Source organism: Nannospalax galili, unplaced genomic scaffold (genome assembly GCF_000622305.1).
Source record: "Nannospalax galili isolate Female #2095 unplaced genomic scaffold, S.galili_v1.0 scaffold318, whole genome shotgun sequence".
Lineage (NCBI taxonomy): Eukaryota > Metazoa > Chordata > Mammalia > Rodentia > Spalacidae > Nannospalax > Nannospalax galili.
The window spans coordinates 4,809,036-4,823,766 of record NW_008341889.1 but is presented as its reverse complement, the minus strand read 5'-3'; the positions used below and the strand labels follow the sequence as shown (position 1 = coordinate 4,823,766).

General features: G+C 42.8%; 1 protein-coding gene across 4 annotated transcripts in view; it reads left to right on the top strand.

Annotated features, from left to right (window-relative positions):
* Fryl (FRY like transcription coactivator) overlaps window positions 1-14,731 on the top strand; it is a 269,494-nt gene that overhangs the window by 58,876 nt on the left and 195,887 nt on the right. For 3 of the 4 annotated variants that reach the window (XM_029565713.1, XM_029565714.1, XM_029565712.1), the window contains exon 2: window positions 3,512-3,687. The gene's annotated coding sequence lies outside the window, so the exon portion shown is untranslated. Of the gene's footprint in view, window positions 1-3,511; window positions 3,696-14,731 lie in introns of all 4 variants that reach the window. The other variant, XM_029565711.1, reaches the window with a different exon arrangement.

The window sequence follows — 14,731 nt, the reverse complement described above, 5'->3', positions numbered from 1 at the left end:
AAGTTTTCAGACTTTCTCCTTAGGTCTGGAATCTTCTAAGAATGCTTTTGGCCTCAGGAACTTGGGTGTTGGACTGACCTGAGACCCTGGCGGTGGCCTGGCCACGCAGGGATGCAAAGGCAGATGGGGAGGGAAGAAGCCCCAAGATTACCCAGGGAGTGGATTGAGTAGTTGGGTTGTAATGGATGCAAAGGATCAGGGAGAGGAAAGGTAAGCCTCGGAGCCCCAGAAAGAGGCTGTCAGCCCCAGAAAGAGGCTGGCGGGTGTTGCAGGACCAGGGAAATAGAGGGAGGTGAGGAAGGGGCCAGGACCAGAAGCCGTGTTCCTGGCGCTCAGGAAAGGGACTGAGTTGGTCTGGGTGGAAGGGTCAGGAAGCAGTATTGGTTCCCCAGGTGTCTGGGGCCCCAAGACTAGGAATGGCGCAGGGCCCAAATTAGGAGTATAGAACGGCAGGGAGGGGGTGATGATGAAAGAGGCTGGCGGGTGTTGCAGGACCAGGGAAATAGAGGGAGGTGAGGAAGGGGCCAGGACCAGAAGCCGTGTTCCTGGCGCTCAGGAAAGGGACTGAGTTGGTCTGGGTGGAAGGGTCAGGAAGCAGTATTGGTTCCCCAGGTGTCTGGGGCCCCAAGACTAGGAATGGCGCAGGGCCCAAATTAGGAGTATAGAACGGCAGGGAGGGGGTGATGATGGAAGGGTGAATGTGGCTTAGGGAATCCCTGCGTGGAGGGCTGCCCTATAGACTTATTGGAAGAGGCCTGAGGATAGTAGTGTAGGCTTGGAGAGTTAGCCGGTGGTGCAGGGCCAGGGAAGCAGAGAGAGGTGAGGGCGGGGCCAGGACCAGATGCGGTGCTCCTGGGGCCCAAGAAAGGGACTGAGAGTATAGAACTGCGGTAGGGATGGAAGGGTGAATGTGGCTTAGGGAGTCCCGGCGCGGAGGGCTGTGCTATAGACTTAGCCCAAGAGGCCCGGAGATAGTCCCCCATTTTTTTTTTTTTTAAGATTTAAAACTATTTTATGTGTATGTATATTTGCCTGTATGTGTACACACACACACACACACACACACACACACACACACACACATATATGTACATATACACACACCATGTGTGTAAAGGAGCTTGTGGAGGCCAGAAGAAGGCATAAGAGCCCCTGGAACTAGAGTTACATGTAGTTGTGAGTGAGCTGCCATGTGGGTTCTGGGATTGGAAGCCAGGTCCTCCGCAAGAGCAGCAAGTGTCCTTAACCAGTGAGCCTTCTCTCCAATGACCTTGATTTTGTTTTTGTTTTGTTTTCCTTAATTTTTTTTTCAGTCTTTTTGATACAGGGTCTCCCTGTAGCCCAGGCTGTTCTGGAACTCACTATGTAGACCAGGCTGGCCTTGAACTCACAGAGATCTGCCTGCCTCTGCCTTCCAAGTGCTGTGACTACAGGCATGCACCACCACGCCCAGCTTTTTTCCTTAAATTTTATTACTGTATCAGAAGAGTTTGGATACAGAAATAAGTACTTGTGACCAAGCAATTATTAAATTAAAATCCATCTAGAAATTACTTCTAGGTTAACTGTAGTGTGATGGTGTATCTTCTAAGTAAATCATAGTTTAGTTATGCATTTATGCTCTTTTCTATTTCAGACATTTACATTTTTTTTCAGTTATTTTTAGTTTGAAATAATATAAACAATATTTATATGTACAATTCTGTCTGCATTTTGAGTTCTGAGAACTGTGGGTAGAGGATTGGTGCCATGAACATTTTAGAGATGCATGCAACAGACTGATAAATTGCTTTTTGGATGGTGGTTAGAGTCCCTCTTTCTCTGACAACGTGTCTTGGTGTCTTTCTCTCTGGACCTTCCCCAACAGGAAATGGACACCGTGGAGATTTAGGGTAGAGCAGGAGCTTTCAGTTGTACTCATGGATAGATTGATTTAAACAGTGCTGGCATACAATAAGCACTCAGCATACAGTGCTGGCATACAGTAGGCACTTGGCGTATGTTGCATTGCTACCAGTAGCAAAACAGAAGGTTCCCTCTGAGGAACAAAGAAGGACTTGCCATTTGGTTTTTCAGGAAAGTGACTACATACCACTCCTGGGACAGCCCACGAACCAAGCTTGTTTTGGAACCTTGTTTAAAATTTAATTTTGTTTGAAATTCACATTTCAAAAGGTACACAATACCTCTTTCATCTTTTCTTTACTGTTCTCTACTCTCTATGGGTAAGCGTTTTACCCACTTCTCATGTATCTTTAAGTACCTTTGACCCCTCCCCCCTTTTTTTGAGACAGGTTCTCATGTAGCCCAGGCTAGCATCTAATTCAATATGTAGCCAAGAATTACCTTGAATTCCTGATCCTCTTGTCGCCACCCCATCCCCAAGTGCTAGAATTACAGGCATGTGTCATTATATCCAGCTTACCATGTTATTTTCTTAAATATAGAATATAAGGTGTTATTCTATATCTTACTTATTTAGTGTAATCTGGTGATCTTGTGGAAGTTAGCAGAGAATTTCTTTATTTTACAGCTGCTTGGGCTCTCCTTTTTATGGGGCTACACAGGTGCTTTTTACCCAAATTCTTGGATTGTTTTATTTGTTTTCCTTTTACAAATAACCTCCTACTAATCTTGACATCCAGCTGCCACTCTGTGCATGTGCAGCTGTACAGCAAGGTATTCCAGAGGTCACAGAATAATTGCATCCTGCACTGTGTCATACAGACACCACACATCATTCTCAGCAGCACAGAGTGCCTGCAGCTTGGGGGCTGTGTGGAAGAAAGCTGGCTCCAGGTCCCCTGATGCTGTGTCCTTAAGACAAGTAAACACTTATGATCATTTCCTCGAGAAGCAAGTAATTATGACTAGCATTTCCGCTAAGATGGTGAAGAAATTTGTAATGTACTTGAGAAACATTGTGTACGTGGAGAAGAAATGTTAGAACCCTTCAAGGTTGATTCTCATTACTTTGACTTCTGTCTCCATTTAGATTCTTTCTCTATGTAGTTGAGATATCTTTTGCTTTCTTTTTGAACCAGGGTTTCACTCTGGCCTCTAACTCTAGGTAGACTAGGCTGGCTTCTGCCTCCTGAGTGCTGGGATCAAAGGTGTGCACCACCATACCCAGCCTTGATGCTTTTTAATTTTATTTAACTTGTTTTGTGGTGTTGGGAATCAAACCTGTGAGAATGCCTGCCAGGCAAGTGTTCTGCCACTGACTCACAGCCTCAACCTGATTATATATATATAAAAGACCGGGTCTCCCTGTAGCCTCTGCTGGCCTGGAGCTCACTATGTAGACCAGGCTACTTGCCTCTGCTTCCCAAGTGCTAGGATTAAAGGCATGCACCACCACACCTGGCCCTGAGATTTTTTTTAAAGTAAGTTTTTGCCAAAATTCTTACTTGCGGTAGTAACCTGTTACACAGCAGCTCTAAAGTGTCACCAACTTTGTCTTAGACATGGCTGTTGTGAATAACCGACTGTTTGCTTTTTTTCCTTCTAGACTTCAGCACTTGTTACTGTCTCACATGGAGAGCCGCTGTTGCTTTGTCCCAGTGTACTCATTTCAGTGCCTGTGAAGTACGAGCTCCAGGTTGAAAAAGCTTCCATCTAGATGGATCCTTTCCAAATTTGGTGTCTTTTCTACGAACTCTGTGCCTCAACACCCATTTCTAAGTGGTAAGGATGTATGTATTTCTAAAAATTCAATATTATGTTATTTTGTGGTGTGTGCATGGTGTGTCTGTGCCTGTATGTGTAAATTCATGCCTGTTATGAAATGCACATGGGGTCAGAAGACAACTTGCAGGGGTCACTTCTCCCCTCCCACTGTGTGGGTTCTGGTGGTGGAACTTAGGCAATCAGGCTTGGTGGCAGGCACCTTTACCCACTAAGCCATCTCACCAGCTCTACTCCCCTTTATTTTAAAGAATAGAAATCTTGAGATTTTTTTTTTTTTTTGAGACAGGGTCTCCTTGTAGACCCGGCTGTCCTGGAACTCACTATGTAGACCAGGCTGGCCTCAAACTTGCAAAGATCCACCTGCCTCTGCCTCCCAAGTGCTGGGATTAAAGGGGTGCGCCACCACACCCGGCCCATTGAGATGGTTATTCTTTGGATTGCTTTTTCTAGGCCTTCTCTTTTTATATACAAGTTATACTTATTTTTGATGATTTCTTCTGAACTACATGTAATATTAGCAATAATAATGTTTTTTGGAAACTTCATAACAACCTTTACACATTACATTACTTCTGTAGCATAATACCTAATATTTGTAAAGAATACATATAAAAATGGTTATGTTAGTAACTTTTCATTGCTGTGACAAAATACTTGAGTACATCAACTTAAAAGGAGGAAAAGTTTATTTTGGCTCATGGTACCAGAGTCCTTATTCAGAAGGTTCCATTGCTTTTGTGCCTATGGCAAGGCAGACCCGTCATGGCAGAAAGGCATGGCAAAGGAAAGTGGCAGGAAGTAGAAAGACTGAGCCTTATGACTGGCTTCTTCCTGCTTTGTTCCTCTTGGGTCCCCAACCTACTGGATGGTCCTGCCCACTTTCAGGCCAGGTAATCAGTTTGATAGTCCAGATTAGCCATCAGATACATGAACTTTACCTGTGTGGACTCTATCTGTTTCAGGTTCTCTGTAATTCCTTATTGTAAAGTAGAGAAAGTGTATCTTGTAGAGAAAGTGTGTCTTGTTACAGTTTTTCCTGTCTAAAGGATTCTGAGCCCATTGAGGCCTGGTGCAACCTGTGCACATAAGTGTGGGGATCATTGGAGAGAGATGTGCAACGCCAGCTCTTTATATCACTCAGTGCTGTGTTCACCTTTTCATATTGAGTGTATTTTGGAAGCATAGGTGCCAGCTGGCCAGACAGTGTTCTGGATGCCTCTGAGGGTTACTCAGAGCCTGTCTTTGAGCAGAAAGGGCAGAAGAGGAAGTTTGAGCAGACCAAGTTGCAGAAATGGGAGATCTTAGAAATGAAATGTTTGAAGTCGGCTCTCTTTGAGGCAGTCAACAAATGTTTACCAAATGCCCCCTGCTTTTGAAGGGAAATGCATAGTGGCACGTAGCATGATGAAGAAGTGTTACCAGATAGGGTGCTTGGTGCGAGATGAGGGCAGCAGTGGGTAGTTGGGGGCAGAGGGGAAAACTTTTGGCTCAGCCCTCATCCTTACCATCAACTACATAGTGTTTTTGAATGACAACGAATTAGCCTCAGTAGATCTCAGTTTTCTCCTATGTGAAATGAGTAAATTAAATGATTTATGAGATTAAAAAAATGATTTCATATAATGCTACTAAACTTTAAAGAACAAATTGAAAGAGTTTTTATTTATTATTTTTTTTTAAAGACTGAGGACATGTTTTCTTCCATATCCTATCTGATAAGATAGTTTTGGTCTATTTTTACTAAATTATGGATAAGAATAAGACCCCTGTTATTGTTAGACTGTTTTTCACTCAGCACTTCTATTTTGAGGTTGGTGCCTTTCTTTCAATTCTTTTCTTTGTGGATTCTTTTTCTTCTCATCTAGCTTCTGGGACTGTCCTTTAGGTCCGGATGGTCTTTCTGTCCCACTTTGTGCTGTACTGTGAGTACTCTGCCTCCTGCCCTGCTCTGCCCTGTCCTGTCCTGTCCTCTCCTGCCTTGTCCTGTCCTGTCCTGTCCTGTCCTCTATCGGTGGTTGTCATATGTTCTTGGTCTGTTCGGCATTCAGTGTTTTCACCTTAGAAATTGTTCAGAGTCACTATGTCTTACATCGGTGCTTCCAGTCGTACAACCTCTAATAAAACCACAGGTTACCATCTGAAAGGGGTTTAGGAGGAGGGTGGGATTCTTTTTCAGTAGCTAAAACCAGTTACTGAATTAACCTTAGTTCTCTAGGATTTGAGTCCCAGAGTTCTGCCTAGTCCTTTATCACTTCCTGTCTTTAACCTCATTGTTCCTTGGAATAGTTTCCTTCCTACTACCTTGAAGTCAAAGTCTTTTTAGTTCAGGATTTTTTTTCTTATATCTGAAGAATTTGTGTGTGGGGTGTGTGTGTGTGTGTGTGTGTGTGTGTGTGTGTGTGTGTGTGTGCACGCGCCTTATTTACTATTTTGTGATTTTCACTAGTAGTGAACATTTAAAATATGCAAAATTAGACTGGTAGAAGGCAGCCCTTGTCTTCCTTATCCAGGTTTAATCATTTCTGGCTCATGGCCAGATTGTTTCTGTGTCTTCCACTGGGCTTCCTCTCATGCCCATATTATGTAAATCAAATCCTATACATCACTGTGTTTTATTTGTATTTCAGATTGTATCCTTAAGTCATTTTTTCAAAATTCATTATTCCATTATCTCTGTTAAAAAAAAATAAGTAAAACAGCACAACGAAACAGGTTCCAGTATCATGATATAGCCAATCAGTGTTGATTCTAAGTTCTCTCAGACATTTAAAATGGGTAATTTGATTGGACCAGGACTAGTAATCCCTCTAGCCCTCTGCCTCTGTTTCTGAAAAATGGTAAACAGATTGGCACTGTTGTTTAGATGCGATTGTGCTGATGGTGTTCCCGTGAGCTGATGTAATATTCTCGTTTGTCCTTCATGTCTCTTGATAATTGTTCTAGAGCTTGGGTCTTGAGACTTGATCATATTCAAGTTTGATTTCTTTTCCAGCACCACATTTCTCAGCAAGTGTCTGTCTAGGGCCCACACCAAGTGCTGCCCCTTCTCCCTGAAATGCATTGAGCACCAATGGCAGTTAGGTCAGGAGGTGGCAATTTTTTTTTTTTTCTGTAAGGGGCTGTTAGCATGTATTTGAAGACTTCAACCCTTCTCTGTTGTAACTAGTACACAGCTGATGTAATGTGAAAGAAGCCAGTCAGTGTAAATGAATGGTCACAGCTGTGTTCTAATAAAACTTTATTTGCAAATAGGTGGTTAACCCTTGCTTTGGGGTCTTTTAAACCATCAGGGGTTTCAAAATAGTGATTTTTTTTTTTTTTTTTTTTTTTTTTTCTAACAATGATAGAGGAGAAACAGCATCGCTGGCCTGGAACTCGCTATGTAGACCAGGCTGGCCTTGAACTCAGAGATTTGCCCACCTCTGCCTCCCGAGTGCTGGAATTAAAGGTGTGCGCTACCATGCCTGGCATAAAAACTTAACACTGTGGTTTCCTTTTAATATATTAGATGGAACATGCTGCTTGTATTTGTTACCTAGTGGTCCAGCTTCAGTAGCTTTGGGCTGTCAGACTGATGAGGAGTCCCAGGATCATCTTGTACACTTCCTCCCCATCCCTGGTTATCAGCAGCCTCTGCAAGGACTCTTTGTACAGTGGAATTTCAAGAATTCCCTCTGCACTCTGGCAGTTACTGTCGCTCATAGATCTGACTGTTGTTTCTCATTAAGTTCATCATACTGATGCTGCCTCAGATTCAGCACCCTTATCGATTTTTTTTTTTTCCACACGGTTTCCCTCAGCCGTAGATCTGGTTCTCAGGTCATTAGGAGTAACATGATTAGAACCGTAAGTAACATTTACACAGCAGTCTCAGCATGCTGACAGAAGCTGTCTCTGTCTGGCCTCTTTTGTTTAATATTGTGTCTGCTACTGTGGACTTGGTGACTCATGCTTGTAATCCTTACGGTCGGGAGGCTGAAGCAGGAAGATTGCTGTGAGTTTGAGGCCAGCTAGTCCTACAGAGCAAGATCCTAAACCCCCCACCCCCAAATACAACAAAACAAAGCAAAACACACCACCACCCAAACTAACAAATCTCTGTGATAGTCTCCTTTTATATGAAGTGATAGTTTTTTATCCATGCACGCTGTTTCATTGTGTGAGATATCATTTGTTTATCTCTTCTGCAGTTGATGAATCAAGTTGCTGTGAACACTTTTTCAGGTGTCTTTTGGTAGACATGATGTGGTTTGTTTGTTTATTTATTTATTTGCATATATAGACAGGAATGGAATTAAATAGTATTTGAGCCTAGGGCATATTCCCTAAGAATGTTTAGTGTAAGTACTGTGTGTATCAGTTATCTATTGCTCTATGACAAATTCTCCTGAAGCATCCAACTTACCCCTGTGAGCATTGTTATCTATCAGACTGTTTCTTTGGGATGCTGCTTAGTTGAGTGCCTCCAGCCAGGGTCTTCCTAAACTGCAGTTGTGGTGTCTGGGGCCACAATCATCTTAAAATCAAGTGGGAGAATCACAAAGGAGCCTTTGGTGGTGCTTTCCAGCTTTCTCATGTGATTTGGCAGAGTTTAAGTCCCCTCCCTCTGGCTGTTGACCAGAATTGTTCTTGTTCCCTTCCTCCCTCCGTCCCTCTGTCCATCCCTCCATCCCTCCCTCCTTTCATTTACTTATTTTTGGTCTTTTTGACACAGAGTCTCCTTGAAGCTCCAGCTGGCCTGTAGAACATGGTAGCTTTGATCTCACACAGATCCGCCTGCCTCTGCCTCCCAAGCACTGGAATTAAAGGTGGACACCATCATGCCCGGCTTCCTTCCTTCTTTGGCAGTATTGAGTCTTAGACTTAAGGCCTGTATCCATCATTAGTAACCCTCCACTTTCCCCTTCTCCAGCCCCTCACAACTATGGTTCTACTGTCTGTCTCTATGACATGACTACCTCCTAAGGGGAATCCTACAGCCACAGTATTTCCTTCTATGACTGGCCTATTTCACTCAGCATGTCTCCAAGATCATTTATGTTCTGGCCTGCACGTCAGAATGTCTTTTTTAGGCTGAATGGTTGCATTATATGCAGACTCCACAGTTTTTAAACCCAGTGATGGGAAACTGTGGTATCTCCTTTTGGCTATTGTGAATAATACTGCTGCAAACACTGGCATTTGTCTGTGTTCTATTTTTATAATAAAGTCTCCAAATCCATTCTATTGCTAAAGCGTGGTTATGTAAGGGTGTGAATACTAGGGGGTTGGGGGTCATTGGCACCCCTTTCACACAGATCATAATAATTGTTCTCTGATAGCTGATAGCTGGATATACTTATTTTAAAATAAGTATATTTCTTAAAATACTTATATTTTTGAAATATAATAACTTATGAAGTAATATTGTTTTATAGTCATCTTTAATAGTTTCATGATTCCAAAGACAAATCCACAAAACAAGGTATATTGACAGGAGTTCCCCGTCCATCTATTTTTTTCTTTCCCTTATAAGAAATAATTTGTTTTAAATGTGAGCAGGTGGAGCTGGAGAGATGGCTTGGCAGCAACATCCTGCTCTTTTCAGAAGACTGGGCTTTGGTTCCCAGCATCCATGTTAGACAACGCACAACTTCTTGTAAACGCCAGCTTCAGGGTGCCCTCTTCTGGCTTTCTCGGGCACCTGCATGCATGTGCACAAACTCCTCCCCCCATATACACACAATTAAGAATAAAGAAATTAGGGGCTAGAGAGATGACTCAGCAAGCAGTTAAGAGCACTGACTGCTCTTGCAGAGGACCCACGTTCGATTCCCAGCCCCTACATGGCAGCTACGAACCATCCTTAACTCCAGTTCCAGGGGAATCTGAAGCCCTTTTCAGACCTCTGCGGCATTGCACAACACGGGTGCACTCACATACACGCAGGCAGCATACTCATATACATAAAATAAAAATAATTTAAAAAAGTTAAATCTTAGAAAAAATTAATTAGCCTTATTTGAGATAAAAATATATCCCTTCAAAGATGCAGAGCCAGCACTTAGTAAATGCTCACTGTTAGGTTTTATACCATCTCTTAGACCCTGACCCTATGACTCTGTCACTTATTAGTTAGTTTTCTGACTTTGGCATATCATAACCTCTCTATGAATGTTTCTTTCTTTTTTGGTCTTTTTGAGACAGGCTCTCCCTGTAGCCTCAGCTGGCCTGGAACTCACTATGTAGATCAGGCTGGACTTGAACTCAGGGAGATCCACTGCCTCTGCCTCCCAAGTGCTGAGATTAAAGGCGTGTACCACCACTCCCAACTCTCTATGACTGTTTCTTTAGCATCAAAATGAGAGCTCTGCAGTTGAGAGCATGTACTGCTCTCACAAAGGACTCAAGTTTGGCTCCCAGCATCCATGTCAGGTGACTCACAAGCACCTGTACTTCCAGCTGTAGGTGATCTGATGATCTCTTCTAACCTCCTCAGGCACCCACACGTGCATATACATATGCACATGTCACAGATACACAAGTAAATAACACATCAAAATGAGAGCTCTGCAGTTGAGAGCATGTACTGCTCTCACAAAGGACTCAAGTTTGGCTCCCAGCATCCATGTCAGGTGACTCACAAGCACCTGTACTTCCAGCTGTAGGTGATCTGATGATCTCTTCTAACCTCCTCAGGCACCCACACGTGCATATACATATGCACATGTCACAGATACACAAGTAAATAACAGGCTATTTCTCTCTCTCTCTCTCTCTCTCTCTCTTCTCTCTCTGTCTTTCCCTCTCCCTCTCCCTCCCTCTCTCCTAACCCCCATGTGTGGTATGTGCATGTATGTATCTGTGTCCTCTCTCTGCTTCCTGGACTTCCTGAGATGAACCTCTTTGCTCCATTGCATCCTCCCACTAGGGTATTCTGCCTTCCCAGGAGCCTAAGACAACGAGCCAACTGACCATGCTCTAAGTCCTTTCAAACCATAAAATGAGCCCAAATAAACATTCCTAAGTTCAAGCTGATTTTCTTAGGTATTTTACTACAGTGACAGAAATCTGACTAACACACATTTGGAACTCAGTGGATTTATTGTTATTCACAAGTACCATTTTTGCCTCAACCATCGTTGGCTGAAATATTGTCACATAATTTTTACCACCACTGTCTGCATGAAGTATGACTTAGCACATAACCAGTTCCACATTTAGTGATGTCAAGGGCAAGGTTCTGCACTTGCTGATGTTTGTTGGAGACAGTCTTACTGGATAGCCCAGGCTGGCCTAGAATTCACATGTTGCCCAGCTTGACCTTGAACTTGTAGCACTCCTCTTGCCTCAGCCTCCAAAGTGCTGGTGTTATATGTGTGAGACAACTGGCTAAAAGAAAACAGCAAAAAGTAAAGCTCTCACAGATCTCTCTCTCTCTCTCTCTCTCTCTCTCTCTCTCTCTCTCTCTCTCTCTCTCTCTCGTTGGTTTTTGAACAGGGTCTCACTATGTGGCCCCAACTGGTCTGGAACTTCCAATGTGGACCATTTTAGGCTGGCCTCAGTCATAGAAATCCACCTGCCTCTACCTCCACACCCAGCTTTCTTCTTTTTTAATGTCAGTAGAATACTATATACCTTGCTTTCTTTACCTTATGTATTCTGAAGATTACCTTAATAATTTATTACTCGACTTGTTAAAAAATAGCTATATAATACCTTACTGAATGCAATGTAGTTTATTTAACCAGTTCCCAGTTTGAGGGCATTTGGGTTGTTACTAATCTTTGGTAATATAAATTGTACCACAATGAATATGCATGTGTTCTTTTATATTTTAGTGTTGTATATTTTAGAAGATACTGAAAAGTGAATTTGCAAGGTCATAGGCTAAATGAGTTTGCAGTTTAACTAGCTACTGCCAGGTATATCCTAAGAGTTGGATTTCTTTGTATTCTCATCAGTGTAGTGAGAATGCCCATTTGTATAAACACAACTGTCAACACAATATGTTGTCAAACCTTTGGAGGTTTTACCAAATGAGTGTGTATGTGTGTGTACCTGTGTGAGTTTCTGTGCACTGTGCGTGCAGGAGCCTGTGTAGCCCAGAAGAGGGGGGCAGATCTCTTGGAGTTGCAGTTACAGGTGGTTGTGAGCCTCCGTGTAGGTGCTGGAAACCAAATTCTGCCCTCTGCAAGAGCTCTAAATGCTTTTAATTGCTGAGCCATTCTCCAGCCCCACAATGTTAGTGTTAAGTTTCATCCCTTGTTTTGAATGAAGTTCTTTTTTCATATAGTAAAGATGCATTTGCATCTCTTTCTGTTACTGTCCATTCCCTCAGCCTTGTTTTCTCTTGGTTTATTGGTTTTATTTTTAAGTTTTATAAGGTCCTTTTATTATTAGAAATACCTACCCTGTCTCTGTTTTCTTCTTGACAGTTAAATAGAGTTATTCTCTAATCTGCTTTCTGCCTGCTTTATTTTCTCAGTCTTTTCCCATTAATGGCATACTTATTTTTTCTGGCTAAGTGATCACTTGATATATGATAGCCCCACTCACACAGCTCAGACTTCACCTATTTCTTCATGCATGCCCCATGTAGAATTGATTTTGTCCACAGAACCAATGTTCCTGTGTTCTGTTTATCAGTTAATGACATGACCATATTCCTAGTTGAGAAATTGAAGGCCCTTTAGTGGCTTTATTTAAAATCAATGCAGTAAGTATGTTGAATACTGGCTGTGTTTCAAGTCCTAGGCTGTGCATTAGGTAACAAAGTTATAATCCCAGCTTTCAGGAAGTAGTTGCATGAAGGAGTTCACATTTAAGCACAGGTCTAAATGTGTGGTTAATGTTTCCAGACAGAATTTAAGGGTTGGGGCACATTATTAGATTGGAGAGGTTATGGGTTACAGTTTGGTCAAATGACAGTCAAACTGTGATTTGAGTGATGGTTAGGCTTAATCTGCTGAAAAAGACAGGGTGTCAGCTTTCAGACATAGGAAACGGAATGAAAGGGTACTAGGTCAGGAGAGGAGCAGAACTTCTAACAGATGTACAAGGCCTGCCTGGCCTCTAAGGAGTCATCCCATTGGCTTAGTGAAAAGATCAGGAGACTGAGGCCCAAGGCTAGGGCAGGAGGATTGCGACTTTGAAGATGGTTCTTCATTATCCCCTTGGCTGGATTTTAAAAATTACCTGTGATTCACAACTCTGAGTGCATCTGAGAGTGTTTTCAGAAGGGATTAACTGAAGAGGGAAGATGGACCAGGGGCAGCACCCTATGGGCTGAGGGCCTAGACTGAATAAAAAGTGAAAAAGGAGAAATTGAGCTGAACGCCAGAATTTTGTTCTGTTTCCTGATCTTTGGAAATGTGAGGAAGACACACCTGCCAGCTTCCACTGAGAAATGAGTAGCCGAAATAAAACCCCTGTGAAAGTTGTGTCTGTCAGGTTGGTTGTCACAGCAATGCAAAAAGTAATGCATACAGACTGTATCTGTTACTTTTTTCTGTTGCTATGACAAAAATACCCTGGCAAAGCAGCTTAAAGAAAGAAGGGTTTATTTGGCTCACAATTTGAAGCCCAGTTCATTGTAGTGGGGAAGTCAGGACAGCAGGAATTTGAAGCAGCTGGTCATGTTGCATCCACCGTTAGGAGGCAGTGAATGCCTGTGCCTAACTCATTTTCTCCTTTGTACACAGTCCAAGATCCCAACCCAGGGAATGGTGCCACCCACAGTGAGCCTGTCTACCCACGTCAATTAGCCTAATCAACATAATTCCCCTTTGGCATGCCCAGAAGGCCATCCCCCAGGTGATTCTAGATCTTGTCAAGTTGACAGTGGAGATTAACCAGCCTCATTTATTTTTTGATAATAGATGAAAATATAAAATAAAGTAGAAAAATTATAAGATCATGACAGCCCCATGGTTCATCATGGGAGGACGTGCATGTAGAAATCGACCAGGAGCGGTGAGCCAACTATTGTTAGCAGTTGTGACATGTGATGTGCCCATTGTTTAGCTGTGAAGTTCTGAGTTCCACTTTAGGACTTCACTCATTGCCTTGTGTTTTTATGTCTAATGTCTTCAGAGATGTCTCTAGACTACTCAGATTAGAAAAAAAGTTTCACTCTAATCCCTGTTCCCCATGTAATTTACATCAAAAGACAACTGAGAAATGACAAATCCAGGGGTCTGGGGATGTGGCTTAGTTGTTAAGAGTGTTTGTGTAGCTTCCATGGATCTTGGGTTTGATCCCTAGAAATGAATAAACCGGGCTTGGTGGTGTATATCTGTAATTCCAGCACTTGGGAGGTGGAGACCCTGTCTCTGATACTCAGATCTGCCGTCTAACATTTCCTTTCTCAACTGCTGGCTTCCTTACTGGGGAAAAATGAAGTCTCACCTGGAAATAAGGTGGTGTAGTTTAGGCTTCAAGGTCTAAATGCTCCAGAGACTTGCTCCCTGCCTTCCTTTATGCAGCCAAGAGCCAGTTGTTTTCCCCCCTTTCTGAGCTGCTTCTCAGCCTCACTGTCCATCATGACATCTCTGCCTCCAGGGCACTCACTCTATCTACCTCTTATGCGTGTTGTTCACTGAAGGCTTAATCCTAACTAGTCCTCTAATCCACTTAAGATTCTATCAGTCAGATTGTTTTTTTTTTTTTTTCTTTTGACCCATATATCCCATTTTTCTTTGTTGCTAGTGTCAATTCTAAGAGTCACCATAGTGGTTTTAATTTTTTAAAAAAAATTTATGTATATGAGTGTATTGCCTGCATGTATATAAGTGTACCTATGTTGTGCACTGAGGGCATCAGATCTCCTGGGGTTATGGACTGTTGTTCGTGACCACATGGGCGCTGGGACTTGAACCCGGATCCTTTGCAAGAGCAGCCAGTGCTCTTAACTGTTGAGCTGTCTCTCCAGCCCCCATAGTGTTTTTTATATTAGAAATAATCATGCCGGTGTGGTGGTGCACGCCTTTAATCCCAGCACTTGGGAGGCAGAGGCAGGCGGATCTTTGTGAGTTCGAGGCCAGCCTGGTCTACATAGTGA